This window comes from Piliocolobus tephrosceles, chromosome 6, assembly GCF_002776525.5.
Source record: "Piliocolobus tephrosceles isolate RC106 chromosome 6, ASM277652v3, whole genome shotgun sequence".
NCBI lineage: Eukaryota > Metazoa > Chordata > Mammalia > Primates > Cercopithecidae > Piliocolobus > Piliocolobus tephrosceles.
Window position 1 is genome coordinate 126,186,854 of NC_045439.1, and position 5,650 is coordinate 126,192,503.

Consider the following 5,650-nt stretch of genomic DNA (forward strand, 5'->3'; position numbering starts at 1 on the left):
TCTTCAAAATAGTCTAATATTGAGATCAGCCCTCCTCTGATCCTGATGGTTTCTTCTTGCCTAGTTTACTGTGTGCAACAATGCATACAGAAAATCAATGTAATTACTACATATTGATATTTTCTGCTACTGATTTATTTATGACATTCGAGGTCCTTGGGCATCCATATACCCATCTATATGGTGAAGATGCTTCTGTATACTCCTTCCTCACCATCCCACAGAATAAGTGAGCTCAATATCCTAAAAATAGGAAAATTAATTCACATTATTTCTAAGTGTTGTATATACCCACAATGGTGATTACATCACTGTTTCTCCCTATTGCTACCCAAATCATTCTTAATTTACCTTTCTGATAATTTTACTCTCAACCTACTTTCACTTTAATGGAATCATAGGATTTTAGAGGTAGAACATTTCTTAAAATTCTAGTTAAAATCCCTTCTGTTGCTACGAAGAAACTGTCATAGAGGAAGACTTCATGACCTCAGCATCACCCAGATTCTTGTTTTCCCCCAAAGCATTGGTTCTCTTGAGGAGATTTCACATTTACTCACCTACAGGGAATGCACCTGCACTCCCTGGTATTTTCATAGTCATCCTCTAGGTACTATGTCCCTGCAGATTAAGAATGGGAATTTTCTAGATGTTGTTAAAAGAGCAGAAGCTTAGGAGGAGTAGGTGGGTGGATGTAAGATGAAGTAAATCTTCTTAAGCAACTTATGCAACCACTGCTCTAAGAGTAAGCACTGATTTGGAATAGATATCCCCTCCTAAATGGCAACCTTGGAAAAAAATGCCCCAAGTCAGTCTTCATGAGTGGCTTATCTCCCCCAAGAATTTCCCACAAACATAATTGCTTGCTTTGGATTTTCTTGGCACAATTCCCAGCCTTTCTTGGGGTGTTGCAGTGCATACCCAAGTATGTATAGTTTATTTAGCCCAATTTTATTAAGGACCTGGAGTGTGCTAGATGAGCCTCATTTTAGACACAGAAGATAGAAAGACAATATTTTTAAATTGCCATTGTGGAGTTCAAATTCCAGCTGCCTTTGGTAGTATGACAATAGCAACATAGGATCCACTGATAAATCCTGCCAGTTGCATCTCCTAAATATTTTCTAAACAAATTATTCCTTTCTCCAAATAGTTATTGCTATATTATTAGTTAAAGCCATGTATTTTTTTCCTGTACTGTTGTCTTACTCCAATTTATTCACATAGCAGCCAGGGTGATATTTCTAAATTGCAAATTGTATTAAGCTGTTCTCCCAAGTTTTATTGTAAAACATATTGAAAGAAAATTGGAAATCCAATTTTATTATTGTGGGTTACATTACTTGGTCTTTAACTAACTCTTTATTCTGTTCTTATGCTTCTACTAGTTGCGGGTCTTCTACAGTTCTTAGAAACTCTTTCATGCCACAAGGCCTTTTCAATTACTATTCTCTCTTCTTTTTTTTTTTGATGGCTATTTATAATTTATTTATAAAAACATTTTACCAGTGAGTGATGTCTCAAGTGAGAGGTAATAACAGCTACACAAAGCAGTTTATAGCATGCAATATTTCAATGCCTCTGAGAGGTAGCAAGCTTGTGCTCTCAGATGGCCCTCAGTCCTTCCCCTTGTCATCCTTCTGTCCTAGACTGTGGGCTAACTGCTCACAAGGATTCAGCGGCATGCAAACAGCCTTTAATTGGTTTTCTTCAAAGAGGCACTGTTGACTGGAAAGACTGGCTTGTATTTAAACTCTGCTCTTTCTGCAAATGCCAGACTTTCTCAACAGTATTTCAGAGGAAATTGTTTTGAACAGTTAACTGAATCTGACCAGATTACAGACAGCACCACCCATATTGCTCAATGCTAAGACACAGCATCTTTGATTTTCTGTATGTCATAACATTCTGAAGCTTGAGTTACTGATGGAGCCATTTTTGCAACTACACATCCTCCTTATGGTTCTTGCTTTCCTTTCAAGCAGATCACAGGGCCCAGGGAAAGATGAGTTCCTTGAGGAGAAGTAGCCTGAGACTTAGAAATGCAATTTGTATAACCGACCAGCCTGGCTTTCCCCTTCCTTTAGGAATCTGATTCTTCTTCTTCCTCTTCTTCCTCTTCCTCCTCCTCCTCGTCCTCTTCTGTCACATGACTCTTTGTGCTCAACTCCAGGGTCGTTTGGTTGATTGATGCTTCATTGTCTACATGCACCAACATATCATGTGACTGTTCAGGTACAGTGTGAGAAGACAGCATCTCATCCCCTCTTCTAGAACTGATCATTGATTGGAGGGCTAATTCTTCAACCTTGAGGTGGTTCAGCTGGTCATACAGGGCTGCCTTCAACCGCAGCAGTGTCTCCTCCTCCTTGCGCAGTTCCTGAAGAACTCAATTACTATTCTCTCTTCTTAAAATGCTTTTCTTCAAACTTTCAAAGCTAGCAAAATGTCACCAACTCAGAACCTTTTCTAAGATACTCCATCACACACACCATCGTCATTTACTCTACCGTCACCCCCTTTTTATTTCCTGCTTGTCTTTTAGCACTAATAGCAATTATTTTATTTTACTTATTTATATTTTATTTTTATTTGTTTACTTATTTATTGTCTGTCTATATTTTCAGAATGGCAGTTTGATGAGGCAGATATTGAATCCTCCTTGTTCATTATTGTGTCTCAGCAGGTAGCATATAGTAGATCCTCTCTAAATGTTTGTGGAATAAACAAATGAATAGTTTATAGAAGTGACACACAAGCTATATATTTAGGAATAGACTTTTTAATATCACATGTAGATAGCTTTGTTTTGACATGCATTAAATGACAAGTGCTGGACAGAATAAGAATTGTTGCGTCTTTTATGGTATTTTAGGTCATGGTTATGTTAATGTAGGGAAACTAGGTGTTTGTTCTTCCTTGAGGAAGTGAAATAGTGTAGTGGTGTGTGTGTGTGTGTGTGTGTGTGTGTGTGTGTTATGAGTAGTGGCTGAGCATTACTAGCTTTGGCAGTAGGGGGTTTGATTGGCTGCCTATCAGATTGAGATGTTCCAGCAAAATATTTCTTTTCCACTTGACACTTGTGAAGGGTGGAGGAGAGAGACATTCATCAAGGAGTGTGGAGGGATGAATCCTTTGTATTTTTGTCCTAAGGAATAAATGTGGTTGATTTTGGTTCTTAATGCAAAGTATACATCATTGGTTTCTAATTTTATGTCATATCTTGAACACTGAGGTACAAAAGAAAATCTTTGACACTTTTTCTGGTAAAATCACCCTTTCTATTCCATAATACCTGATGTATGTTTGTCTCTTCAAGACATCAACACTCATTCACCTAAATTCTTTCTAGATTAGTGCCATTTTCTACTTATGTTTTGGTGGAATGGGTACGGAGTAGAGCAGAGGAGGAAGGGGTGATTTGTATGACGACACTCAGAATCACTGTATCATGTCTCCATAATAATAAAAAAAAAGCATATGGTCTTGTAATGGTATTTACTGCTTTAAAATATTCATCTCCTTTCAATAATAAAGGGGCAGTTATTAACTTAAGAACAAATCATCACTTCCATCTGGTCAAAAACTACATAGCATAATAGCAAAATATGTAAATGAGCTGAGTAATTGTATTATTTCAGATGCTTTTGGTAGTAATTTATTTGATTATTGGAACCTCATAGTTGACTTATCAGTGAATGTAAATGAGTTAGTGTATAGCTAGCTCATAACCCTCATAACTAATAACACAACAAGTATATAATTATAAGCTATACCTGTTGTGTTATTAGTTATGGGGGCTATGAGCTGCCTCCTCCAGGTAAGTACAGTAAAATCATTGTTTTGTGGAATCTCAGGAAATATGTCATTCTGGATAAACTTATTATCTTTCTTTTGATTAAAATATTCCTAAGTCAAATTTAAAATTTTTCTATCTTACTAAATATGCTTAATTAACTCAGTGAGGTCCACTCTGGGCAATTTATGGACATGGAGAAATTGATCCCTTTTCTAAATAGTCCCACACTACTCACTTTCTGAGTATTTTTACCTTTCTTCCTCTTGCTACCAGATTCCTGGAAAACACTGGTCTTCTTTTCTTTGTGTCTGCTTGTAGTAAGCCATCCCTTCTTCAAAATGCAATGCTTCTACAAGATACTGAAAGTCATTTATCTATGTTTGTTAAAATTATGTACAAATTGAGTCAGTAGGTTCTGAAAATGGCACACTTAATTTCTTTACTCAGTAGTATACATAGTGCCAATAAGTGTTTGGACACAGCCACATTGTTTGGTATTACAGAACCTTAACTTTTTAAATATTCTGTTTTATGTTTAACTTTTTAAGTAATAAGAGAGGTTAGGCTGGGTGTAGTGGCTCATGCCTGTAATCCCAGCACGTTGGGAGGCCGAGGCAGGTGGATCACGAGGTCAGGAGATAGAGACCATCCTGGCTAACACAGTGAAACACCATCTCTACAAAAAATAACAAAAAATTAGCTGGGTGTGGTAGTGGGTGCCTGTAGTCCCAGCTACCCGGGAGACTGAGGCAGGAGAACGGCATGAACCCGGGAGGCGGAGCTTGCAGTGAGCCGAGATGGCATCACTGCACTCCAGCCTGGGCCACAGAGTGAGACTCCATCTCCAAAAAAAAAAAGAAAAAAACAACCAACAAAACAAAGCAAAAAAAAAAAAAAAAAAAAAAAAAAAACTAATAAGAGAGGCAATACTAAAAAATATCACATTAGCAGAAAAGCAGAAAAGAAACAACTCTCTTATATTGGCTGTTGGTTACAACAAAACTTAACTTTGGTAGGGCAGTTTTTAACCTTACTTAAATAAAAGCATATTTGGTAATGTGAATTGTTATTTCATTTTTATTTGACAAGTTTTGTTCTACTTAGTGGTGTCAGGTTCAATACAGGGCAGTAAGCAAAATTTTAAAAATATTATTATTCCCATTGTCACCTTGAAACAGCAGAGCAGATCAGCTCAGTATCAAATTGGGTAGCAAGAATACCCATTTCTCAGATCACTACACCCACTTACGTTCCTGCAATGGTGAGAAAATTTTATAGTCAGTGTAGTATCCGGTATTGATAAATCTAGTCACAGCTAGAAGAATTTTTATATAGGGCCTTGCATAGCTGTAGACTATGGCTGGTTGCCTGTTACCAAGGATTAAGCTGTACAGGTTTCGGTTATGGAAAAATATGTCCATTCACTACTCATGAAGCCTTGGGACCTCTTTTCTGTATTACAACTAAAATACTGCTAGATCTATATGTGTACTATTAGAATGCAAGCCTAAGTTTGCAGGTTGGCAAGATTTCACAATAAAAAAGGATCTAGTAAAAGGAGCCCACATCTCTGATTGCCAGTCTAAAATTTGGCTACACTCAGAAGTAGCTTCACATATTGCTTAATAATGTAGATGTTTGGGGGAAGAAGTAGTGCAGTGCCGAATTTCACAAAAAGTAAGATTGTTAACATTAACAAGCTGAGATTTGAATTTCAAATATATGCCACACTTCATATAGTTTTAATGTTTCCAATTTATAAGTTCATCATATACTCTCTCCCTCTTGGTTTATCAAATATAAAATGGGAAACCAAATGTATCCCCATGTAATCTGTTAATGACAGGGAAC

General features: G+C 36.9%; 1 pseudogene; it reads right to left on the minus strand.

Annotated features, from left to right (window-relative positions):
* Nucleotides 1-2,083: 2,083 nt before the first annotated feature.
* LOC111522522 lies at nt 2,084-2,388 on the minus strand (annotated as a pseudogene).
* Nucleotides 2,389-5,650: the final 3,262 nt, after the last annotated feature.